Genomic DNA, 27,684 nt, shown 5'->3' on the forward strand with positions numbered 1-27,684 from the left:
ACTGTAGCAATGGAGATAACCCAGGATTGTGCCAGCTGGTGTTCCAGGAAAAGCTGGGTTGCTGAAGGTAAAACAGCTGCTGTGGATACTGGCTGGAACCAGACTGTTGTTAGCACGGAGTGGATACTGGCTGGAACCAGTTAAATAATAAATGAACTTGGGAGCGATGAAATATGAACTGAAATGTAGAACTTGAGAGCGGAGAAATAATAATACCGGTGGAGAGTGGTAAAGTGTAGAAAGGACACCGGCCCTTTAAGGGAAGCTGTACTCTGCTGGAAGCTGAGCTGGAAGCAGGTAATGTTGTAGCTGGAAACAGATGAATCCACAATGGATTGGAGAGTCAGGCTACACCGCAGGTGGAATGCTGGTGCGGGTCTCTATGGTGGAAGTCTTGAGACAGGAGCTGGAACCTGGAAGACAATCACAGGAGAGAGACAAACAGGAACTAGGTTTGACAACCAAAGCACTGACGCCTTCCTTGCTCAGGCACAGTGTATTTATACCTGCAGCAAGGAAGGGATTGGCTAGGCAATTATGCAGAGTAACAATACTGACAACAGATTGGAGGAAATGATCAGCTGACAGAATCCAAGATGGCTGCGCCCATGCAGACACTTGGAGGGAAGTTTGGTTTGTAATCCATGTGGTAATGAAAACAGTAATGGCGGCGCCGGCCACTGGAGACAGGAGACGCCAGGCTGACAAGTGCACATCCAACCACGCGGACACAGCGGAGGCCGCGGCTGACGTAATCGCCACTCTGACACTCTGCATGCAGAAGGTCAGGGACGGCGGCGGAGGCCGCGGGAGACGCCATGCCAGATGTAATAAGGCGTTACTGTGACAGCGTCTCAGAGAGACAGGAGAGGATGCAGGAATGTGAACATTAGGATAACAGATGGGATCCGGTCCTGGAGCGCTGAGCCAGCCTTAGGAGGCATCTGATGGGTAAGAAATGGCGTCCAGATACCCGGATCGTGACACCGACCATGCGGGTGGAACAACAGAGTTAGGTTCCTGGGGGTTGCTGCTGAACTTTGCTATCATTACAGCGTCACGTTCCTGTGCTCTGGACTAACCCACTCAGTACCTCACGTTCTGAGCACAGAGAACGTAACAATATCCTTGAGGACCCACTCCAACACTTGAAGTGGAACATCCCAGGACATCAATTCTGATACATTTACTACAGCTAAGTATATTAGCCTCAATTTTATATATTTTCTCTACCTTCACCTGCGGTGGCGCCATCTTTTCCACAAACCCACTATCTCCTCTTTACTTGAATTCTTGGACCATTTTGGGATAGGTCCATAAGTGGATATAGAAGGCAGTAACCGTCCCATAAGAAGCGCCACAAAGGACTTCTGCACAAAAATCTCTATTATTTTCTACCAGCACCCGTGAATTGTCCAATTGTCTTTGGTCAATTTTTAAATCACAGAAATTTACCAAACACTCCCGTGTTTGCAAATTTGGACAAAAACTGAGCTCAGTAAATTTACCCTGCAGCATGTTTGCAAAATCACACATGATAATTTCATTACTTACAATAGAACATTTCTCATTTAACATAACCATATACTTATTATTAAAAAAACAATAATAATAATAATAATAATAATAATAATAATAATAATAATAATTTAAAAAAAACAGTTCCCAGTTATTTTGGATGCAATATCCATATATGTTAATTTTAGGTTTAACTTAATAAACTATACACAGGTACTTTTTTTGAAATGTAAAGGTGTTTTCTTTTCCGTTTGTTTTTTTATTTGGGTTACCCATATAATTGTTAAAAAAAAAATACACATATAACTTGCCAATGGATATTTAAAAATATAAATATCTAATTGACTTTTGTAGTCATGAATCACAAAACATTGTCATGTAAACCTTTCTTTGGTAACATTTAAACATAAATGAAAAGGTTGCACTTTTCATAAGAAATGACATATCACTTCAAGAACAACATACACAACGGTGTATGTACATTATGCCAACACGGACTGGAAAACAGGCGCAATTGAAAAACATAGACTGGACGCAAAACCAGCCATTTACGGGAGTGTTTGGTGATTCTCGCCTGAAACACACCTGTAAAATATGATTGCATATACTATCGGAAAACATGATCCCCCAAAACACGGGCGCATACAGTAGTAAATTTTGGTATTTCATTAAAAAAAATGCTCCTGTGTTCGATCGATCCCACACGTGTTTAATCTCAGAGAAACATATTGAGATACAATTCTTAGTAAATTTATCCCCCCCCCACCCAGTGTGGTTTAACTTGGCGATGCAACCACACCCCCAATTGTGTATGCCACAGCAAAGCAACATACTAATTATACCCAGTACCTGGGCTCAGCCATTGAATTTTTGGTACTAGGTCTAGGTTTTGTATTTTCACAGTTTGTAAGAGCAGGGCCATAACTAGTGTGATGCAGCCAGTGCGCCACACAAAGCACAGATGTCCCAGGTTTAAACCGTCCGTGGCCAAAATCTGTAAATGCCGGGCTCACGTCGCATTGTGCCACCGGGAGTATGGGAGAGTTCCTGTTGGGCAAGTCCTGTGCTCCCCTCAGTGGCTTTCCACATCCCCTGGCTCTCCAGTCCCCCCAACTAGGCTGATTCACACTTATTGTTGGGTTTCCGGAATTAGCGTTCCACCGTGGACTGGAAGCTGTCATCTGTTAATAATTATAAAAATAATTTATATTAAGCCATAAAGTTGTTGTTAAGGGAATGAATTATGCTGCTGATGTTGCAGGACAGCCATCTTTGTTGCTAAAGTATATTAATCTAGTAGCAAATATTTAAACAAGCATGATTGTAAACAACCAATAAAACCAAAGTCAATTATTTCCCCAGATAAAGGCCCCCATTTATCAAGCCTTGGAGTATGATAAATAGCATGGTGATAAAGCCAATCAGCTCCTAACTGCCATGTTACAGGCTATGTTTGAAAAATAACAGTTAGGAGCTGATTGGTTGGTACTTTATCATTGTGCTATTTATCACTCTCCAAGGCTTGATAAATCTGGGCCTTTTAAATCTATTAAAGCCCGGATTCCTCACAACACACCAGCTCCACTTCATCATTTCCGAATAGAGCAAACTGAGTTAATTAATGGAACTGATACAGTTCTCTGCAGCATCACCACATTGCATGCCTCTATTTCTTTCTTGTTTCTTTGAAGCCAGTGGTTTAAGGTTTTCTGTTTACAGCAATACAAGTCTGCATAAAAGACTAAAATAAAACCCAAACCACAATTTCCTTTTAGCATTGGTCGAAACCCTTTTAAAATAGAAACTCGTGATGACATTGCATTATTCTCCATACACTCTGGTCTCTCTGGTGTTTTCCAGCCTCTGTGTGCGCAATTTCAATGTTAATGAACTCATTTCATTACTGGTTGCATGCTACATGTTCTATACCACGATAACCAATGGTTCCAGGCATGGTTCAGCAAAGATTTCTATTAAACTGTCTCTTACATTTTCTTAGCCGTCATGTCCTCAACAATATCAATGACACACACACAGCATACAGGGAATCCGGATCTCAGTCCAGTTCCCCAGGAATAATGTATAAACTCAATGATCTTGCTTTTTGCAGGGCAGGCCTGATTGCCTGGAGCAGTGGTCTTGCATTTTGGAAACATGAAAGTGATAGTCTGGACATACTGTACCTCCAACTGAAAGAGTTGGATTTTTATCTCAGGAGTGGAAGATAATGGGACCAGGGGCATAGCCAGAACTTTGTGGGCCCCATAGCAACATTTTGACGGCCCCCCCGTCCCAATGCTTCTAGAGAGACACTTCTCTGCAGCAGTTGTTAATTTTATGCCCTATAATAGTGCCCTAGTTCATTTTCTGAACCATAGTAGAGCCTTATTTAATGTTATGCCCCATAGTAGTGCCCTAGTTTCTTTTAGGAATCGCAGTAGTGCTTAAGTTCACCCTATGTCACATTTCAGAGCTTCCAGTACACATTATGCCGCACAGTACCCCCAATTCACATTATGATATATAGTGCTACCTGTTCATATTGTGCCTCATTACAGTGCCCCGGTTTATATTATATAACATTAAAATGCCCTCCAGTTCATTTTATACCACACTACAATGAGCAGGTCCAGGGGCATACCTAGATATATTGCAGGCCCCAAGGGAAAAGTTTGAAAGGACCCCTACGTACCACTCAGTTGTGAAAAATGTATATAACACATGTAACTGTGACAGGGAAGGTGGGCCCCTCTCAACTCTGGGCCCCATAGCAGCTGCACTGCCTGCACCTATGGTAGTTACGCCTTTGGATGGGACAAATCTAGGAGTTGCTTGTCTGGACATACTGTACCTCCAACTGAAAGAGTTGGATTTTAATCTCAGAAGTGGAAGTTGATGGGACAAATCTAGGAGTTGCTTGGGTGCAGCAGAACAGGGCTTATTTTTGCCCCGATTTTGTGTGTCTACTCTCCCTGAATGTCAGGAAGGCTACCAAAAATTGTGTGGCCCTCCTGGCCTCCTTGAAGAATGGGCAAGTCTCCCGATAGTGTGGTTGCATCCTGTAACCCGGACGTCCAGTTACTGAGTGAAGCGTGCGAGGACGTGATTTGCACTGAATTGCACCATTATAGTGGCTATGATGGTGCAATTCAGTGCAAATCACGTCCTTGCACGCTTCACTCACGCACCTCACTGTATAATGCTGGTAATCTCTATATTGGTCACAATAACACAATAGCTGTCACCACGCCCCCCACTCCCTGTGATGTGTCACACCCCCTGCATCATTCCCCACTGTTTGCTCTCTCGCGAAGGATGCAGCCTGGAAGTCGGCCACTATGGTCTAAGGCAACAGTGGCCAACCCGCAGCTCTCGAGCCGTATGTGACTCTTTCTCCCTCCGCATGCAGCTCGTCGGCTCCCTGCTCATACCTCCCGCTGCCCGGCACGCTGATCACCGTTTCCAAGGTACTGGCCCCGTGAGCCAATCAGAGCTTGCAGACCGGCAGCTGTGGCTCCTGATTGGCTGCCGGACCGCGAGCTTTGATTGGCTCATGGACCGGCACCTAATTGGAGATATACTGTACACCGCCGCCGGAGAGTGAGGGGCAGGAGAGGTGCACACTGCGCTCTCCTCCCCTCCCACAAAGCAGCAAAGCAGCAGCACAGTGAGCAGCTCTGGGGAAGTGGGAGGGGGGTGTATCTGGCACTGGGGGCATATGTGTTCCTGGCACTGTGGAGCATATGTGTATCTAGCACTGGGGGCATATGTGTATTTGGCACTGTGGGGCATATGTTTATCTGGCACTGTAGGGCATATGTGTATCTGGCACTGGGGGGCATATGTGTGTCTGGTACTGGAGGCATATGTGTACCTGGCACAGTTGGGGCAGGAGAGGTGCACACTGCTCTCTCCTCCCCTTACACAAAGCAGCAGAGCAGCAGCACAGTGAGCAGCTCTGGGGAATGGGAGGGGGGTGTATCTGGCACTGTGGGGCATATGTGCATCTGGCATTGGGGGCATATGTGTACCTGGCATTGGGGGCATGTGTATTTGGCACTGTGGGGCATATGTGTATCTGGCACTGTGGGGCATATGTGTATTTAGCACTGGGAGCATATGTGTACCTGGCACTGTGGGGCATATGTGTATCTGATACTGTGGGGCATTTGTGTATCTGGCCCTGTGGGGCATATGTGTATCTGGCCCTGTGGGGCATATGTGTATCTGGCTTGGGGGCATATGTGTACCTGGCACAGTGGGGCATATGTGTATCTCACATTGGTGGCATATGTGTACCTGGCACTGGGGGCATATGTGTACTTGGCACTGTGGGGCATAGGAAACAGAGTGGCAGTGCAGTGGCAGACAGGAGGGCAGTTTAATAAACTATGCGACCTTATAGAAAAGTTAAACTAAGAATGTTTAACTAATCAAGAAGAACTAGATGTCAGGTCAGTCTTGCATACCTCCCAAGTGTCCCGATTTTCTCGGGACAATCACTGTCGCGGTTGTGGGACAGCCCACCCTTTGGCGGCAGTGTCCTGCGGTGGTGGGTGGGGGCAGATGGGAGGCTCCTGTCCAGTAGCGGATCTTGCCATGGGCAAGCAGGACTTTTGCCCGGGGCGCCGCCTTCCGGAGGGCGCCGGCGCCATCCGGAGGGCGCCGCACCACGGCAAGATCCGCTGCTGCTGTGCCCCCTGCTGCCTTTGGCGGCAGTGTCCTGCGGTGGTGGGTGGGGGCAGTTGGGAGGCTCCTGTCCAGTAGCGGATCTTGCCACGGGCAAGCAGGACTTTTGCCCGGGGTGCCGCCTTCCGGAGGGCGCCGGTGCCATCCGGAGGGCGCCGCACCACGGCAAGATCCGCTGCTGCTGTGCCCCCCGCTGCCGCTGCCCGCTGTCCGATGTGAAGGTAAACTAGACGCGCTGCCCGCTGTGAAGGGAAACTAGACGCGTAGCGTGTAGTTTCCCTTCGTGGAGAGGACCTTTTCTGTAATGATGTGCTACGCGTCTAGTTTCCCTTCGTGGAGAGGGCCTTTTCTGTAATGATGTGCGGTGCGCGTTGACGTCATCGCGCACCGCACAGCAAAGGTCCTCTCCACTAAGGGAACTAGAAGCGTAGCGTCTAGTTTTCCTTCGTGGAGAGGACCTTTGCTGTGCGGTGCGCGATGACGTCATTGCGCACCGCACATCATTTCAGCGGCACTACTACTGTACAGGCGGCGTAACTGACCACGCCCCCTGTATGAAGCCACGCCCTCTATGGCCGCCCGGGGCGCAAAAAGCCCCTGAGCCGGCCCTGCTCCTGTCACTCGCTGCTTTTCTTAGAGCAGCGGTGAATAGATGCTGTGCGCATGCGTACATTGTCTGTTCACGGGAGATACAGGAGGAGTGGTCATGCCAACAGCTGATAGAGCGCTGGCCATGGCCCCATAGTGGTGAAAATGGGGGCGTGGCTAGCGATAGCGACAATCCCAGGAAGCCACACCCCCTTTCCTCGAGGCCATGCTCCTTTGTAATTCTTGCTCATGAAACTACAGAACACTCATAAGCACATAGAAGTTCAAATAATCTAGACTTTGGGGTAAATTTACTAAGAATCGTATTTTCCCGTTTGAGGTCAAAGTTCAATCACGAATGACATCGAAAGTGTAAATATGCAACTTTTTGAATTGATTACAACTAATTTACTAAGCTGCCGTATTCTGCATTTTCGGTTTTTCTGATGTCGATGTCATTCGTTTTTTTAGGCAGTGTTTTACATGAGTGACTTGTAAAACACTTCCGACTTTAATACAATGAATCTCGTCCGGATCTGAGAGATTCGTGCTGGGCTTCATTGTGCACCTTGAAAAAAAATTAAAAATGTTTAAACTTAAAAAAAAATTGCGTGGGGTCCCCCCTCCTAAACCAAACCAGCCTCGGGCTCTTTGAGCCGGTCCTGGTTGCAAAAATATGGGGAAAAAATTGACAGGGGTTCCACCATATTTAAACAACCAGCACCGGGCTCTGCGCCTGGTTCCAAAAATACGGGGGACAAAAAGCGTAGGGGTCCCCCGTATTTTTAAAACCAGCACCGGGCTCTACTAGCTGGACAGATAATGCCACAGTCGGGGGTCACTTTTATACAGTGCCTTGCGGCCGTGGCATCAAATATCCAACTAGTCACCCCTGGCCGGGGTACCCTGGGGGAGTGGGGACCCCTTCAATCAAGGGGTCCCCCCCCCAGCCACCCAGGGGCCAGGGGTGAAGCCCGAGGCTGTCCCCCCCCATCCAATGGGCTGCGGATGGGGGGCTGATAGCCTTTGTTGAAAGTAATGAATATTGTTTTTAGTAGCAGTACTACAAGTCCCAGCAAGCCTCCCCCGCAAGCTGGTACTTGGAGAACCACAAGTACCAGCATGCGGCGGAAAACCGTGCCCGCTGGTACCTGTAGTGCTACTACTAAAAAAATACCCCAATAAAGACATTACACACACACCTTGAAAGTATAACTTTAATGCATACATACACACCACCATATACACATACTTACCTTATGTTCACACGAGGGTCGGTCCTCTTCTCCATGTAGAATCCAAGGTGTACCTGTTGAAAAAATCCTACTCACCAAATCCAGTGTAGAGGGCTCCTCGGGTAATCCATTTGTAATCCACGTACTTGTAAAAATAAAAAAAACGGGACACCCGACCACGAACTGAAAGGGGCCCCATGTTTTCACATGGGACCCCTTTCCCCGAATGCCAGAAACCCCCTCTGACTTATGTCTAAGTGGGTTTCTTCAGCCAATCAGGGAGCGCCACGTTGTGGCACCCTCCTGATCGGCTGTGTGCTCCTGTACTGTATGACAGGCGGCACACGGCAGTGTTACAATGTAGCGCCTATGCGCTCCATTGTAACCAATGGTGGGAACTTTGTGGTCAGCGGTGAGGTCACTTTCGGTCAACCGCTGACCGCAAAGTTCCCACCATTGGTTACAATGGAGCGCATAGGCGCTACATTGTAACACTGCCGTGTGCCGCCTGTCATACAGTACAGGAGCACACAGCCGATCAGGAGGGTGCCACAACGTGGCGCTCCCTGATTGGCTGAAGAAACCCACTTAGACACCTTGGATTCTACATGGAGAAGAGGACCGACCCTCGTGTGAACATAAGGTAAGTATGTGTATATGGTGGTGTGTATGTATGCATTAAAGTAATACTTTCAAGGTGTGTGTGTAATGTCTTTATCGGGGTATTTTTTTAGTAGTAGTACTACAGGTACCAGCGGGCCCGGTTTTCCGCTGCATGCTGGTACTTGTGGTTCTCCAAGTACCAGCTTGCGGGGGAGGCTTGCTGGGACTTGTAGTACTGCTACTAAAAACAATATTCATTACTTTCAACAAAGGCTATCAGCCCCCCATCCGCAGCCCATTGGATGGGGGGGACAGCCTCGGGCTTCACCCCTGGCCCTTGGGTGGCTGGGGGGGGGACCCCTTGATTGAAGGGGTCCCCACTCCCCCAGGGTACCCCGGCCAGGGGTGACTAGTTGGATATTTGATGCCACGGCCGCAAGGCACTGTATAAAAGTGACCCCCGGCTGTGGCATTATCTGCCCAGCTAGTGGAGCCCGGTGCTGGTTTCAAAAATACGGGGGACCCCTACGCTTTTTGTCCCCCATATTTTTGGAACCAGGACCAGGCGCAGAGCCCGGTGCTGGTTGTTTAAATATGGGGGAACCCCTGTCAATTTTTCCCCCATATTTTTGCAACCAGGGACGGCTCAAAGAGCCCGAGGCTGGTTTGGTTTAGGAGGGGGGACCCCACGCATTTTTTTTTATAAAAATTAAAACATTTCCCACCCCTTCCCACTGAAAAACATGCACGGATCTCATGGATCCGTGCATGCCTATACAAACACGGGATAAAAAAGCAGGTCTGTTTTTTTTTAGCACTTTTTCACGATTTGTATTTCATCACGGCAGTGTTTGGCTATTGGCCCTCATTCCGAGTTGATCGGTCGCAAGGCGAATTTAGCAGAGTTACACACGCTTAGTCTACGCCTACTGGGAGTGTATCTTAGCATCTTAAAAGTGCGAACGAAGTTTACGCAATATTGCGAACAAAAAAAACTTAGCAGTTTTAGAGTAGCTCCAGACTTACTCTGCCTGTGCGATCAGTTCAGTGCTTGTCGTTCCTGGTTTGACGTCACAAACACTCCCAGCGTTCGCCCAGACACTCCCCCGTTTCTCTGGCCACTCCTGCGTTTTTTCCGGAAACGGTAGCGTTTTCAGCCACACGCCCATAAAACGCCGTGTTTCCGCCCAGTAACACCCATTTCCTGTCAATCACACTACGTTCGCCGGTGCGAACAAAAAGCCGTGAGTAAAAATCCTTTCTTCATAGCAGAATTACTTAGCGCAGTCGCAGTGCGAACATTGCGCATGCGCTCTAAGCTGATTTTCACTGCGATGCGAAAAAAAAAGAACGAGCGAACGACTCGGAATGAGGGCCATTGTCGGCAGTGTTTGTGTTTTGCACTTTTTAGTAAATTCCCGATTTCTACCAAATTGCAGGCGTATTTGACCGATGGTGTTTTGATTCGTGATTTTTTCCTAGGACTTCCAAAATATTACGAATGCCCTCATCACTGCCGTGATTTTTGCTTAGTAAATTACCGAGATGACACTTTGAAGAAAAAACGGCATCTCGGTCAAAATCGGGACCTTAGTAAATATACCCCTTTGTATTTATTTGACTGTGGGTGACAATATACTGCAAGAGTGAACAAGTTCAAGAGGAAATCCTGAAATGCTCTGGCTGGAATAAATAAATGTACAAATCCTGGAATGCTGTGACTTAAAGAAAATAACTGGAAATTGTGACTGAGGAACACAAACTGTGAAAACTGAGTACTTGGTAATCGTGATCGAAGAACTCAGACTGTGAAAACTGGATACTTGGAAACTGGAACTGCTGAAGACTGAAGCTGAGATAGCAGATGCTTGAAAACATGAACTGTTGAGATCTGAGGCTGGATTAGGCAATGCGTGGAAACATGAACTGATAAGAACTGAAGCTGAGACAGGAGATTCTTGAAAACATGAACTGCTGGAAGCTGAAGCTGAGACAGTAGATGCTTGAAAACATGGACTGCTGGAAGCTGAGACAGTAGATGCTTGAAAACACGGACTGCTGGAAGCTGAAGCTGAGACAGTAGATGCTCGAGAACATGAACTGTTGAGATCTGAGGCTGGATTAGGCAATGCGTGGAAACATGAACTGATAAGAACTGAAGCTGAGACAGGAGATGTTTGAAAACATGAACTGCTGGAAGCTGATGCTGAGACAGTAGATGCTTGAAAACATGAACTGCTGGAATCTGAAGCTGAGACAGTAGATGCTTGAAAACATGAACTGCTGGAAGCTGAAGCTGAGACAGTAGATGCTTGAAAACACGAACTGCTGGAAGCTGAAACTGAGACAGTAGATGCTTGAAAACATGAACTGCTGGAAGCTGAAGCTGAGACTGTAGATGCTTGAAAACATGAACTGCTGGAAGCTGAAGCTGAGACTGTAGATGCTTGAAAACATGAACTGCGGGAAGCTGAAGCTGGATCAGGCACTGCGTGGAAACATGAACTGCTGATGACTGAAGCTGGGTAACTGTATAGAGAACCAGTGAAACCTCCAGCAGCACCGGACCCCGTGAAACAATGCTCAGTGCATGGACGATCTACGAGGAGCGGCGCCGGGCAACGCTCCGGCTCAGAGTGCAGCAGAGAGAACAATGAGGCACTGAAAAAATAGACTAGAAGCCTTCAGGGATTTAGCAACCAGTGTGGAGTTCAGGATCACCCTCAGGAGCACAGTGCTGAGAGACTTGACTATGATTAGCTACTTAAAGCACTGGCGGTGTTTCCATGGTCCAAACCCCTTTTAAAAGGAAATGACAAGCCCGGATTGGTTGAGAAACTCAAGAGAACTGCCATTGTCTAAAAGTACATGGTTATTGCCTCCAACATGGCGGCGCCCAGGAATGCAGACCACAAGGAAGCACTCACCTGTACGCACTGTCCACGCTCCCCGAGCTCCAAGGCTGCCCACTCCAAACACCTCAGTTTGTCTCCCCTGCCTCCGCCAGGAGCAAAGACAGGCCGCCCGCCGCTGCGGTACCGCCAGCACCCGCAACAGTAGTCTCAGAGATCCTGCACTGTGGGTATGTCCCTGGACCCTGACACTAGATCAGAAGGAAGGAAGGATTGATTCGTAAGTTCATTTTATTTCATTGTTTGTGTCTGAAAATTTTAATCAATGGGGGCATAGGGGACGGTAACGATTGAAGAGTCTTCTTTCCTCGTGTTTTCTCTCATCAGTTGCTGTAAAAGAAAAGAAAGAAGGATTAATTAGATAAGTTACTATAATTGTTTCATTGACTAAGAAAATATATAAGGGAGGCTGGGGGGGGGGGGGTTTAGTTTTGCTCACACATTAAACTTGATGGTTCACAATTTTTTTTTAAATGATAGGGGAAGAAGATGCTGTCCAGGGTAGTGATGAGCACCGGAAATTTTCCGGGTTTTGTGTTTTGGTTTTGGGTTCGGTTCCGCGGCCGTGTTTTGGGTTCGAACGCGTTTTGGCAAAACCTCACCGAATTTTTTTTGTCGGATTCGGGTGTGTTTTGGATTCGGGTGTTTTTTTAAAAAAACCCTAAAAAAAAGCTTAAATCATAGAATTTGGGGGTCATTTTGATCCCAAAGTATTATTAACCTCAATAACCATAATTTCCACTCATTTTCAGTCTATTCTGAACACCTCACACCTCACAATATTATTTTTAGTCCTAAAATTTGCACCGAGGTCGCTGGATGGCTAAGCTAAGCGACCCAAGTGGCCGACACAAACACCTGGCCCATCTAGGAGTGGCACTGCAGTGTCACGCAGGATGGCCCTTCCAAAAAACACTCCCCAAACAGCACATGACGCAAAGAAAAAAAGAGGCGCAATGAGGTAGCTGTGTGAGTAAGCTAAGCGACCCTAGTGGCCGACACAAACACCTGGCCCATCTAGGAGTGGCACTGCAGTGTCACGCAGGATGGCCCTTCCAAAAAACACTCCCCAAACAGCACATGACGCAAAGAAAAAAAGAGGCGCAATGAGGTAGCTGTGTGAGTAAGCTAAGCGACCCTAGTGGCCGACACAAACACCTGGCCCATCTAGGAGTGGCACTGCAGTGTCACGCAGGATGGCCCTTCCAAAAAACACTCCCCAAACAGCACATGACGCAAAGAAAAAAAGAGGCGCAATGAGGTAGCTGTGTGAGTAAGCTAAGCGACCCTAGTGGCCGACACAAACACCTGGCCCATTTAGGAGTGGCACTGCAGTGTCACGCAGGATGGCCCTTCCAAAAAACACTCCCCAAACAGCAGCACATGACGCAAAGAAGAAAAAAAAGAGGCGCAATGAGGTAGCTGTGTGACTAAGATAAGCGACCCTAGTGGCCGACACAAACACCTGGCCCATCTAGGAGTGGCACTGCAGTGTCACGCAGGATGGCCCTTCCAAAAAACACCCCCCAAACAGCACATGACGCAAAGAAAAAAAGAGGCGCAATGAGGTAGCTGTGTGAGTAAGCTAAGCGACCCTAGTGGCCGACACAAACACCTGGCCCATCTAGGAGTGGCACTGCAGTGTCACGCAGGATGGCCCTTCCAAAAAACACTCCCCAAACAGCACATGACGCAAAGAAGAAAAAAAAGAGGCGCAATGAGGTAGCTGTGTGACTAAGATAAGCGACCCTAGTGGCCGACACAAACACCTGGCCCATCTAGGAGTGGCACTGCATTGTCACGCAGGATGGCCCTTCCAAAAAACACCCCCCAAACAGCACATGACGCAAAGAAAAAAAGAGGCGCAATGAGGTAGCTGTGTGAGTAAGCTAAGCGACCCTAGTGGCCGACACAAACACCTGGCCCATCTAGGAGTGGCACTGCAGTGTCACGCAGGATGTCCCTTCCAAAAAACACTCCCCAAACAGCACATGACGCAAAGAAAAAAAGAGGCGCAATGAGGTAGCTGTGTGAGTAAGCTAAGCGACCCTAGTGGCCGACACAAACACCTGGCCCATCTAGGAGTGGCACTGCAGTGTCACGCAGGATGGCCCTTCCAAAAAACACCCCCCAAACAGCACATGACGCAAAGAAAAATGAAAGAAAAAAGAGGTGCAAGATGGAATTGTCCTTGGGTCCTCCCACCCTCCCTTATGTTGTATAAACAGGACATGCACACTTTAACCAACCCATCATTTCAGTGACAGGGTCTGCCACACGACTGTGACTGAAATGACGGGTTGGTTTGGACCCCCACCAAAAAAGAAGCAATTAATCTCTCCTTGCACAAACTGGCTCTACAGAGGCAAGATGTCCACCTCATCATCATCCTCCGATATATCACCGTGTACATCCCCCTCCTCACAGATTATCAATTCGTCCCCACTGGAATCCACCATCTCAGCTCCCTGTGTACTTTGTGGAGGCAATTGCTGCTGGTCAATGTCTCCACGGAGGAATTGATTATAATTCATTTTAATGAACATCATCTTCTCCACATTTTCTTGATGTAACCTCGTACGCCGATTGCTGACAAGGTGAGCGGCGGCACTAAACACTCTTTCGGAGTACACACTTGTGGGAGGGCAACTTAGGTAGAATAAAGCCAGTTTGTGCAAGGGCCTCCAAATTGCCTCTTTTTCCTGCCAGTATAAGTACGGACTGTCTGACGTGCCTACTTGGATGCGGTCACTCATATAATCCTCCACCATTCTTTCAATGGGGAGAGAATCATATGCAGTGACAGTAGACGACATGTCCGTAATCGTTGTCAGGTCCTTCAGTCCGGACCAGATGTCAGCATCAGCAGTCGCTCCAGACTGCCCTGCATCACCGCCAGCGGGTGGGCTCGGAATTCTGAGCCTTTTCCTCGCACCCCCAGTTGCGGGAGAATGTGAAGGAGGAGATGTTGACAGGTCGCGTTCCGCTTGACTTGACAATATTGTCACCAGCAGTTCTTTGAACCCCAGCAGACTTGTGTCTACCGGAAAGAGAGATCCAAGGTAGGTTTTAAATCTAGGATCGAGCACGGTGGCCAAAATGTAGTGCTCTGATTTCAACAGATTGACCACCCGTGAATCCTTGTTAAGCGAATTAAGGGCTCCATCCACAAGTCCCACATGCCTAGCGGAATCGCTCTGTGTTAGCTCCTCCTTCAATGTCTCCAGCTTCTTCTGCAAAAGCCTGATGAGGGGAATGACCTGACTCAGGCTGGCAGTGTCTGAACTGACTTCACGTGTGGCAAGTTCAAAAGGTTGCAGAACCTTGCACAACGTTGAAATCATTCTCCACTGCGCTTGAGACAGGTGCATTCCACCTCCTATATCGTGCTCAGTTGTATAGGCTTGAATGGCCTTTTGCTGCTCCTCCAACCTCTGAAGCATATAGAGGGGTTGAATTCCACCTCGTTACCACTTCTTGCTTCAGATGATGGCAGGGCAGGTTCAGGCGTTTTTGGTGGTGCTCCAGTCTTCTGTACGTGGTGCCTGTACGCCGAAAGTGTCCCGCAATTCTTCTGGCCACCGACAGCATCTCTTGCACGCCCCTCTCGTTTTTTAAATAATTCTGCACCACCAAATTCAAGGTATGTGCAAAACATGGGACGTGCTGGAATTTGCCCATATTTAATGCACACACAATATTGCTGGCGTTGTCCGATGCCACAAATCCACAGGAGAGTCCAATTGGGGTAAGCCATTCTGCGATGATCTTCCTCAGTTGCCGTAAGAGGTTTTTAGCTGTGTGCGTATTCTGGAAAGCGGTGATACAAAGCTTAGCCTGCCTAGGAAAGAGTTGGCGTTTGCGAGATGCTGCTACTGGTGCCGCCGCTGCTGTTCTTGCGGCGGGAGTCCATACATCTACCCAGTGGGCTGTCACAGTCATATAGTCCTGAGCCTGCCCTTCTCCACTTGTCCACATGTCCGTGGTTAAGTGGACATTGGGTACAACTGCATTTTTTAGGACACTGGTGAGTCTTTTTCTGAGGTCTGTGTACATTTTCGGTATCGCCTGCCTAGAGAAATGGAACCTAGATGGTATTTGGTACCGGGGACACAGTACCTCCAACAAGTCTCTAGTTGTCTCTGCAGTAATGATGGATACCGGAACCACGTTTCTCACCGCCCAGGATGCCAAGGCCTCAGTTATCCGCTTTGCAGCAGGGTGACTGCTGTGATATTTCATCTTCCTCGCAAAGGACTGTTGGACAGTCAATTGCTTGGTGGAAGTAGTAAAAGTGGTCTTACGAGTACGACTTCCCCTCTGGGATGACCATCGACTCCCAGCAGCAACAACAGCAGCGCCAGCAGCAGTAGGCGTTACACGCAAGGATGCATCGGAGGAATCCCAGGCAGGAGAGGACTCGTCAGAATTGCCAGTGACATGGCCTGCAGGACTATTGGCATTCCTGGGGAAGGAGGAAATTGACACTGAGGGAGTTGGTGGGGTGGTTTGCGTGAGCTTGGTTACAAGAGGAAGGGATTTACTGGTCAGTGGACTGCTTCCGCTGTCGCCCAAAGTTTTTGAACTTGTCACTGACTTATGATGAATGCGCTGCAGGTGACGTATAAGGGAGGATGTTCCGAGGTGGTTAACGTCCTTACCCCTACTTATTACAGCTTGACAAAGGCAACACACGGCTTGACACCTGTTGTCCGCATTTCTGTTGAAATACTTCCACACCGAAGAGCTGATTTTTTTGGTATTTTCACCAGGCATGTCAATGGCCCTATTCCTCCCACGGACAACAGGTGTCTCCCCGGGTGCCTGACTTAAACAAACCACCTCACCATCAGAATCCTCCTGGTCAATTTCCTCCCCAGCGCCAGCAACACCCATATCCTCCTCATCCTGGTGTACTTCAACACTGACATCTTCAATCTGACTATCAGGAACTGGACTGCGGGTGCTCCTTCCAGCACTTGCAGGGGGCGTGCAAATGGTGGAAGGCACATGCTCTTCACGTCCAGTGTTGGGAAGGTCAGGCATCGCAAACGACACAATTGGACTCTCCTTGTGGATTTGTGATTTCGAAGAACGCACAGTTATTTGCTGTGCTTTTGCCAGCTTGAGTCTTTTCATTTTTCTAGCGAGAGGCTGAGTGCTTCCATCCTCATGTGAAGCTGAACCACTAGCCATGAACATAGGCCAGGGCCTCAGCCGTTCCTTGCCACTCCGTGTGGTAAATGGCATATTGGCAAGTTTACGCTTCTCCTCTGACAATTTTATTTTAGATTTTTGAGTCCTTTTTTTACTGATATTTGGTGTTTTGGATTTTACATGCTCTGTACTATGACATTGGGCATCGGCCTTGGCAGACGACGTTGCTGGCATTTCATCGTCTCGGCCATGACTAGTGGCAGCAGCTTCAGCACGAGGTGGAAGTCGATCTTGATCTTTCCCTATTTTTGGAACCTCAACATTTTTGTTCTCCATATTTTAATAGGCACAACTAAAAGGCACCTCAGGTAAACAATGGAGATGGATGGATACTAGTATACTTATGGATGGATGAGCGACTGCCGACACAGAGGTAGCTACAGCCGTGGACTACCGTACTGCGTCTGCTGCTAATATAGACTGGATGATAATGATATAAAAAATATATATATATCACTACTGCAGCCGGACAGGTATATATTATATAATGACGGACCTGCTGGACACTGTCAGCAGCACTGCAGACTCCTAAAGTAAGCTACTAGTAGTATCAAGAAGATAGAAAAAAAAAACACCACAGGTAGGTGGTATACAATTATGGATGGACGAGCGACTGCCGACACAGAGGTAGCTACAGCCGTGGACTACCGTACTGCGTCTGCTGCTAATATAGACTGGATGATAATGATATAAAAAATATATATATATCACTACTGCAGCCGGACAGGTATATATTATATAATGACGGACCTGCTGGACACTGTCAGCAGCACTGCAGACTCCTAAAGTAAGCTACTAGTAGTATCAAGAAGATAGAAAAAAAAAAAAACACCACAGGTAGGTGGTATACAATTATGGATGGACGAGCGACTGCCGACACAGAGGTAGCTACAACCGTGGACTACCGTACTGCGTCTGCTGCTAATATAGACTGGATGATAATGAGATAAAAAATATATATATATCACTACTGCAGCCGGACAGGTATATATTATATAATGACGGACCTGCTGGACACTGTCAGCAGCACTGCAGACTCCTAAAGTAAGCTACTAGTAGTATCAAGAAGATAGAAAAAAAAAAACACCACAGGTAGGTGGTATACAATTATGGATGGACGAGCGACTGCCGACACAGAGGTAGCTACAGCCGTGGACTACCGTACTGCGTCTGCTGCTAATATAGACTGGATGATAATGATATAAAAAATATATATATATATCACTACTGCAGCCGGACAGGTATATATTATAATGACGGACCTGCTGGACACTGTCAGCACTGCAGACTCCTAAAGTAAGCTACTAGTATCAAGAAGATAGAAAAAAAAAAAACACCACAGGTAGGTGGTATACAATTATGGATGGACGAGCGACTGCAGTGCCGACACAGAGGTAGCTACAGCCGTGGACTACCGTACTGCGTCTGCTGCTAATATAGACTGGATGATAATGATATAAAAAATATATATATATCACTACTGCAGCCGGACAGGTATATATTATATAATTAATGACGGACCTGCTGGACACTGTCAGCAGAATGCGTTTATAGAATAAAAACACCACACGACGAGTGTTTAACTTTTTCAGGCAGACAATCACAATATACTGGTGGTCAGACAGTGGTCACTGGTCAGTCACACTGGCAGTGGCACTCTGGCAGCAAAAGTGTGCACTGTTAAATAATATGTACTCCTGCTACTGCTCCCCAGTCTCCCCCACAATTAAGCTGTGTGAGCACTGAGCACTCAGCACAGTCAGATATACATAGATGATGCAGCACACTGAGGCTGAGCACAGATATGGTATACTGTTACTGTGTCACTGTGTATCGTTTTTTTTCAGGCAGAGAATGGATTATATTAAATAATAATATAATAAAACTGCACTGGTGGTCACTGGTCAGTCACTAGTAAACTCTGCACTCTCTGAGTACTCCTAAGCTCCAGTAAATCAAGTGTCTCACTCTCACTCTCTCTCTTCTAATCTAAATGGAGAGGACGCCAGCCACGTCCTCTCCCTATGAATCTCAATGCACGTGTGAAAATGGCGGCGACGCGCGGCTCCTTATATAGAATCCGAGTCTCGCGATAGAATCCGAGCCTCGCGAGAATCCGACAGCGGGATGATGACGTTCGGGCGCGCTCGGGTTAGCCTCGGACCCGTGTAAAAAGGCTGAAGTTCGGGGGGGTTCGGATTCTGAGGAACCGAACCCGCTCATCACTAGTCCAGGGTGACCAATCCCTGGATCGGGATCAGTGGAATCCCGGGATTTAGGCCTAAAATTGGCCGGGATTTTGGGATTAGAAAGCTCCTTGTTTTTTTTCAGTGTTGGGCAGTGTTGAGCGTCCTAAGGATGCTCAAGTGCTGCCCGGCTCCCTCCTCCTGGCTCCCCCTGCGCAGCGTGATGTGAAGTCAGATGTGTCGTCATCCGCCGCACCGACGTCGCCAAACCCGAAAGAAGTGTGTGTGGGCCAGCCACCCGTCACTCACCGCACCCGGAGGAAGTGACCCACCTTCCCGCCTGTGTTGTATGGTGAGTTATGTATGCTGGAGGATACGGAGCGGGCGCTCACAAAGGAAACAAGACTATCCCGGGATTGACCATTTTTCAATCCCGATACCCGATATTGAAAAAATGGCCCGGGATTGGCCTCCCTAATGCCGTCTGTGGCCTGAAAAATTTCTGCTCATTTTTGGCATTCATTAAGCAGACGAATGTAGAAAATTGCAGCGACTGCAAGAACAGCTCCTTTTGCCATGCCGCCAACTGAAGCAAGAGATAGTGACCAGGTGGAATTGCACCCTTTATATGCTTCAGCGAATGGAGGAACAGCAACAAGTCAAACCCTACAGAAGGGAGATTTAGCATACTAACATTCTAACCATCAGGATGCCACTGTTGGTATTCTGACCGCCGACATCTCGAATGCCGGCATATCAGCCCCAACCCATGTGTAGATGACAGGTGTGCCAGGCACACTGAATAAATATAATTATTTTAATTAGCCATGATAAATAGCCCCCCCTACGAATAAAAAAGTAAGTAAGTAAGTAAGTGTGTGTGTGTGTGTGTGTGTGTGTGTGGCACCAATAAGAAATGCTCATTTTCAAGGGGAGTACTGGGATTATTAATAATCAGGTCCCCTGGCGTGCTGTACAGCCAGATGATATATCCGCAGCTTCAAGAGCTTGGACCTCAAGAGACCTCATCCCGCAGTGAGAAGAGTGTAAGAAAGGGCAGAAGTTGAATGCCATCTAGTAGTGGCAGTAAAAAGTGCCTGACGGATGGATTTCCCCTGTGACATAACCCGATACACTGACTGCATACTGATAGCTAGTGAGAGAGGTGATGAAAGGCCGCACAGGGAACACAACTACGGCTGCTGTACCCTGATTGCTCCACTGGAGACTGAGTCCAGAAGGAGAGGAGAAGTAGACAGTTAAATGTCCAAAGTTTTGCAGAGCTGGAATAAGTTCAGATGGGGCCCTTGTCTGCCCCTGCACATTATGTAATAGCACTGTGCCCTCCCGGTTATACAATAGGGTGACTCATTGCACAGACTCCGCATTGTACAGTCACCCTCACTGGCACAGACATCCCCATAGCAGAGCCTGATTGCTGGTTTGTGTTCCATGAAAGTCCTTACAGACAATAACGGGACATTAGGCATTTAATTACCTTTAATGTTAAAAGCTGATATTTAAATTTCGTCTTTGCTAAATATTTTAGTCTACCCCTGCAGCTCAATATGTCTGTTCCATAAAGGAATTTTGATGACGTTTGCTCAGATGTTTTTGCCACAGGGGACAATTACGAAAGTAATTAATGAAGTTGACGTTTTTTCCAGCAATTTTTTGTACACCAGATTTATTAAAGATAAAAAAAAAAAAATCTAATCGCCTCATTAGACAAGACTATCCTAACTTTTGTTTTACACGGTTAATAATACAAAATATTAAGCAGCGGAGTCAAACGCAGCGACATCTGTATCCGGTTGTGTGTCTGCAACTTTATGCAAATTCAGCTGCAAGCTCTTCTGGTGTACTTCTGTGAATCTTAGGGGTAAATTTACTAAGATGGGAGTTCTATTTAAGATGGGATGTTGCCCATAGCAACCAATCAGATTCTACTTATCATTTATCTAGTCCCTACTAGAAGATAATACCCGGAATCTGATTGTTAAATAGAACTCCTATCTTAGCAAATTTACCCATTAATGTGCAGGGAAAGAGGCACCTACAGTACTTTAAGCGTCTTTGTATGCTGAAATAACATTGGTCGCACCATTGAGTATAGTTTCTAATGTGCACAATTATGTGTGTGAATTCACAACCACTACAGCGAAACACCCCCGACACTCTCATAAGATGAACCATCAATGTGCGTCTGCTTACCTACCTTCCTGTCACTGCCAAGGAACAGCCAAAGCATTTGCTTTGTCACTTGCAAATTATCCTTTTTTTTCTATCATTGTATTCATTAAGACATTGATTATTTGCTGTGTTGGGAACTTTGGGGCAGATGTTCTAAGCCTTTGAGATTGATAAAGTGGAGAGAGATAAAGTACCAACCAATAAGCTCCTGTCATATTTCAAATGCAGCCTGTAATGGCTTTTAGGAAATACAAACAGACTCAAAATAATAACGACAAAGAGGTGTATCTTGACAGACGGAAGGATGCTAAGAAAGTGATCAGACGTGCAGAGGTAGAAGCTGAGGAGAAAATAAGGTAGATGAAACTACATTTACAGAGGAGAAGGTCCTAACAGAACTTTCAAAACTAAAATTGGATAAATCAATGGGACCAGATGGGATACACCCAAGGATACTAAAAGAGCTAAAAGATGTGCTGGTGGCACCATTAACAGAATTATTTAACCAGTCACTAAATACAGGTGCCATTCCAGAGGACTGGAAAAGAGCGAATGTAGTTCCACTGTACAAAAGTGGAAGCAAGGAAGAAGCAAGTAACTACAGACCAGTGAGCCTTACATCAGTAGTAGGGAAAGTAATGGAAAAAACAGGATTTTAATACCTACCGGTAAATCCTTTTCTCCTAATCCGTAGAGGATGCTGGGGTCCACTTCATGACCATGGGGTATAAACGGTTCCGCAGGAGCCATGGGCACTCTTAAGACTTTTCAAATGGATGTGAACCGGCTCCTCCCTCTATGCCCCTCCTCCAGACCTCAGTTATAGGAACTGAGCCCAGGGAGACGGACATTTTGAGGGAAGGATTTACTTTAAACTAGTGGTGAGATACATACCAGCTCACACCTCAGCCATGCCGCACAACATGGCATTCAACAGAACACACGCCAGCAGCCATGAACCAATTACAGCAACATGCTGAAACTAATATAACACAACTTGTGTAAGTCTAATAACAAAACTGCAGGTATAGTACGCACTGGGACGGGCGCCCAGCATCCTCTACAGACTAGGAGAAAAGGATTTACCGGTAGGTATTAAAACCCTGTTTTCTCATACGTCCAAGAGGAGGCTAGGGTCCACTTCATGACCATGGGGTTTATACTAAAGCTCCAGTACGGGCGGGAGAGTGCGGATGACCCTGCAGCAACGATTGACCGAACTTGAGGTCTTCATCGGACAAGGTGTCAAACTTGTAGAATTTAGCAAATGTGTTTGACCCCGACCAAGTAGCTGTTCGGCAAAGTTGCAATGCCGAGACCCCCCCCCCCCCCCCGGGCAGCCGTCCAGGATGAGCCCGCCTTCCTAGTGGAATGGGCCTTCACCGACGTCGGTAACGGCAATCCAGCCGTAGTATGAGCGTGCTGAATCGTACTTCTGATCCAACACACAATAGTCTGCTTGGAAGCAGGACACCCAATCTTGTTGGGAGCATACAGGACAAACAAAGACTCTGTTTTCCGTATTCGAGCTGTTCTAGCAACATAAATCCTCAAAGCCCTAACCACATCTAGAGACTTTGACTCAGTGAACGTGTCAGTAACTACTGGCACCACAATAGGTTGGTTTATGTGGAAAGATGAAACCACCTTCGGAAGAAAATGTTGACGAGTCCTCAACTCTGCCCTATCTTCATGGAAGATCAGGTAAGGGCTCTTGTGAGACAAGGCCCCCAATTCAGACACTCGCCACGCGGATGCCAATGCCAAAAGCATCACCACTTTCCAAGTGAGAAACTTCAACTCTATCTCTTGTAGAGGCTCAAACCAATCTGATTGAAGGAAGTGCAACACCACGTTAAGGTCCCATGGTACCACTGGAGGCACAAATGGAGGCTGGATGTGCAGAACCCCTTTCATGAAGGTCCGAACCTCTGGAACCTCCCGCCCCGGACGGTGTAACCTTGTCATGGGAGGCCAAGGCTACACCGTCCGGGGCGGGAGTAACCCCGCCCTCCCCAGATCGCCGTAGCTCTCCCATTATAATATAGGATTACAGCACTCTCTGTGGCTACACTTTGATCAAATAGCCGGGGCGGAAGTAAGAAGTTTAACTTCCGCCCTTTCCATTTCAATTCAGTATATCACTGTGATGCATACTTCGTGTAGGCCTCTGATTGGACCATATGCTTATTTCAACCCCGCCCTCATGGTCAGTCATAGGCTGACAACCATAAGGGGCTTTAAATATTTAGTTTTTTGACATTCAGGAAGCAGCTCAGAATGGAAGTGAACAAGCCCGTAACCGGGTGAAACGCGTTTTCCTTGCGGGCACCTTACCTGTCTGACATCTGTTCCTTGCGGGCACCTTACTTGTCTGACATCTGAATGGGTGATATTTGATGCTTATTCAATTTATTGTACCAGATTTAATGCAAAAATTATATATCTTTGCTTCAGAAATTACCTATATTGCTGGTGGTTTCATCCAAACTGTATTGCATGTATATGTACTTTTCTAGTTAGGTACAAGTGCGATTTAACCCTGTGACAGGGGCAGGGCTTTGACTGCCCAGCACCCAGTGCGGGCACCTCGATTGCTTGCCAATTGAATGAATGACACCCATTACTTGTCCGTTATAGCTAAGTCTCTCCATTCCAGCAAAGAATGCTATCATTTGGTTACTGAAAGAATCTTTATTAATGATATTTCTGGTGTCTTTCAGTGAATGAGCTTAGCATATCCACGTTTATTTATTTTCTGCCCAATTGCTTTATAAAAACATATCCTTTTCTCGTATTCAAATTATCGAACAGTTGTTGTGCAATCCCGCTTTTCAGTCTGCCTTAAGTATTTTCAAACTGTATGTGTCATGTTTTTCTGTTTCTTTGGGGATATATCACCAAAACGACGTTCGCATAGGTGATAATCTCTTTGCCTCACACATTGGTTCATATTAGAAACGCACATTTTTTTGTCGACAGACGACTTCCGGGCAATATCACCATTGTTTGCCTAGGCTATGGTGCACTGGATAAAATCTTTAATCATTGAATGCTATTGAAATCTGTCATGTATAAGTAGTGTCAGACATATCTAGTGATCTGACACCTATCATATGAAACTTGCATTACCTTGATTATTATTATTATTCTTTCTGTGAAGTGTTTTTGACATCTGTTATAGTGATATATTTGAACCAGGATCTAATAGTATCCATAAAATAGAGGTGACCCAAAGGGATTTATTGTAATCCAATCTAATAGTCCTTTGTAACTACTTGTCCTTATTCTAGCATTATTTTCCTGCTTCTCTTCCTTCTGTGAACTCTCATCCATGATTCTGGGGTGCGTGTCCCCCTAGGAGACACGTCTCTTCAGTCTAACGTGGACAGCAGATTCACACCTACTCATCTATTACCTTTCCCCTTTTTTCACGCATTCTCAGCATTCCGTTTCCTAGGAGGAATCAATCCTCCCTTTTCGGTGCACTCTCATTGGTGCTATAGGATCAAACCTTCCTACGACCATACCCCTACGTTCACGCCCAATCTCGTCCGATCTTGGAAGCTAAACCTAGGTGGGCTGAGTCAGTACCTAGATGGGCGACCACTAGGGAATACCCAGTGAAGTAGGAAGACTCTCTTCCCTGTAGAAACTACACCAACAGCAGTATCACCACTTACACTCAATCCTCCTTCTTCTTCATCCTTTTTCCCTTCACCTAGACAGTGGTTGATTATTAGAATTGTTATTCAGTGATTGGGTTCTCCCACTCACGAATTAACCCAATTTAGGGCTGCATTAATACAAACACAGTTTGTACAGATCTTGAGCAGACGGAAGTAGCATAATATGTAGCCATCTTCCGATATGCGTTTATCCAGGCATAATTAAGATCTGAACATTTTTTTCAATCTTGGGAGACATTTCTCTCCAGCTGGCACATCTATGCTTGTCTAAATATCATTTAGTTTGTTTTGTTGAATTTTCGTGCATTTTAAAGAGTAGAAATAAAGACTTTATCATTTTTTAGATACTATTAACTTACATTTAGTTAACACAAGAGTGCACCCAAACAAGAGTCATACTTTTCTCTTTCCGTACATACCTGCTTCCTACTTCTGCCCCCTCAGTCCCACGAAGCTGGAGTCTGTTGCCAGCAGTTCTCCCTGAAAATAAAAAACCTAACATAAGTCTTTTCAGAGAAACTCAGTAGATCTCCTCAGAGTGCATCCAGTCTGCCTGGGCACATTTCTAAAACTGAGGTCTGGAGGAGGGGCATAGAGGGAGGAGCCAGTTCACACCCATTGAAAAGTCTTAAGAGTGCCCATGGCTCCTGCGGAACCGTCTATACCCCATGGTCATGAAGTGGACCCCAGCATCCTCTAGGATGTATGAGAAACTATAAAAAGAAAGAGTTGTGGAATATCTTAAATCAAACAACTTACAGGATCCAAAACAGCATGGATTTACTGGTGGGAGATCATGCCAAACAAATCTTATTGACTTTTTTGACTCTGTGATGAAAATAATAGATCTAGGGGGAGCTGTAGATGTAGCATATCTATACTTTAGTAAGGCATTTGACACTGTCCCACATCGCAGACTGCTAAATAAACTTGAAAGCGTCGGGGTGGATTATAAAACAGTTACATTGATAAGAACCTGGTTGCAGGATAGGAAACAGACAGTTGTAGTAAATGGAGTGCAATCTTTGGAAGGAAATGTTACCAGTGGAGTACCAAAGGGATCAGTACTTGGACCAGTTCTCTTTAATATCTTTGTTGGTGACATTGCAAATGGTATTAAAGGGAAAGTATGCATTTTTTCAGATGATACAAAGATTGGCAACAGGGTAGACACACCGGGAAGGGGTAAAACAAATGATTGATGACCTAGCTAGGCTTGAGAAATGGTCAAGAATGTGGCAACTACAGTTTAATGCTAAAAAATGCAAAATCATACCCTTGGGTCTCAAAAACCCAAAGGCTAAATATAGTATCAAGGGTACTATAATGGAAACTACTGAGGAGGAAAGGGATCTAGGAGTCACTATTTCAAGTGACTTAAAGGCAGGAAAGCAATGCAACAAAGCAATGAGAAAGGCAAGTCAGATGCTTGGTTGCATAGGGAGAGGAATCAGTAGCAGGAAAAGAGAAATAATAATGCCACCGTATAGGTCATTGGTACGACCTCATCTTGAATACTGTGTCCAGTTCTAAAGACCATATCTCCAGAAGGATATAAATAATACATTAGAGAGTGTACAAACAAGGGCAACTAAAATGGTGCATGGCCTACATCACAAAACTTACCCAGAAAGGCTAAAAGATCTTAACATGTATAGTGTGGAGGAGAGAAGGGAAAGGGGGGACATGATAGAAACTTTCAAATATACGAAAGGTTTTAACAAAGTTCAGAAGGGAAACATTCTTCAAAGGAAGAGAAGTATTAGAACTCAAGGACATACACTGAGACTGAAGAGGGGGGAGGTTCCGGGGAAATTTAAGGAAAAATTGCTTCACAGAAAGGGTAGTGGATAAGTGGAATAGCCTCCCATCAGAGGTGGTAGAGGCTAAGACTGTAGAGCAATTTAAACATGCTTGGGATAGGCATATGAATATCTTTACAAAGAATTAAAGTTCAAAAAGGGTTGAGATTACCTAAAGGATAAAAAAGGGGCAGACTGGATGGTCTGGATGGTTCTTATCTGCCATCAAATTCTATGTTTCTATGTAACATGGCAGTTAGGAGCTTACTGGCTGGTACTTTAACTCTCTCTACTCTATCTCTCTCTGAGGCTTAGTACATCTCCTCCTGCATCCTTGCACATAATTTCTCACAGGATCTGAGTTAATGCTCAGTTTACACAACACATTTTCAGGTGACTAGGGCATCAAAATTGCACCAAGTCACCATCTTCTCTATAAAATGCATGGAACATTGGACATTTTTTAATATCAACAGGTTATAAAACCCCAGAGCAATCTGTTCACCAGTGTAATATCAGCCTCTGCAATGTTTGCATGATCAACCGTCATGCCCCTTACAGAAGTGCCATAAAAACTGGCTGTCCTTATCCTAATATATCACAGACACACGTCTTGGGAATGATTTAGACTAAAGTGTTTCCTGGGACATTCATTTTAGAGCTAGATGTAAATCACAGATGTGTCACAGGATTCCCCTGGGAAGCAGCCAGTTGTAGCCTGTGATTCACTGATTGTATTATACTAGGAACAGGCAATATCAGCACCTCATCTCTAACACATAAACCCATGGCATAAACAGCAGGTCACTAGGCTCCCATTGGTACTCATCCAGGTAACCTGGGCTGTACTGCACAAGATGTCTCGCATCTCCTTATGTGGTACCAGAAGGTTATAGCTCCCCACCTCGCCTCACCCTCCAGGGGAAGGTGGATATGTAGGTCTGCCAGAATTTGTTGTAGGGACCCTCCTGATTTAGACATTTATCTATTACATATTTATATAGCGCACACATATTCCGCAGCGCTCCAGTGGAGGAGCTTACAATCTATAT

General features: G+C 46.2%; 1 pseudogene; it reads left to right on the forward strand.

Annotated features, from left to right (window-relative positions):
- Window positions 1–24,657: 24,657 nt before the first annotated feature.
- On the forward strand, window positions 24,658–24,776 carry LOC135051891 (5S ribosomal RNA; annotated as a pseudogene).
- The last annotated feature ends 2,908 nt before the right edge of the window (window positions 24,777–27,684 follow it).

The sequence above is a fragment of the Pseudophryne corroboree genome, chromosome 2 (genome assembly GCF_028390025.1).
Source record: "Pseudophryne corroboree isolate aPseCor3 chromosome 2, aPseCor3.hap2, whole genome shotgun sequence".
Taxonomy (NCBI): Eukaryota; Metazoa; Chordata; class Amphibia; order Anura; family Myobatrachidae; genus Pseudophryne; species Pseudophryne corroboree.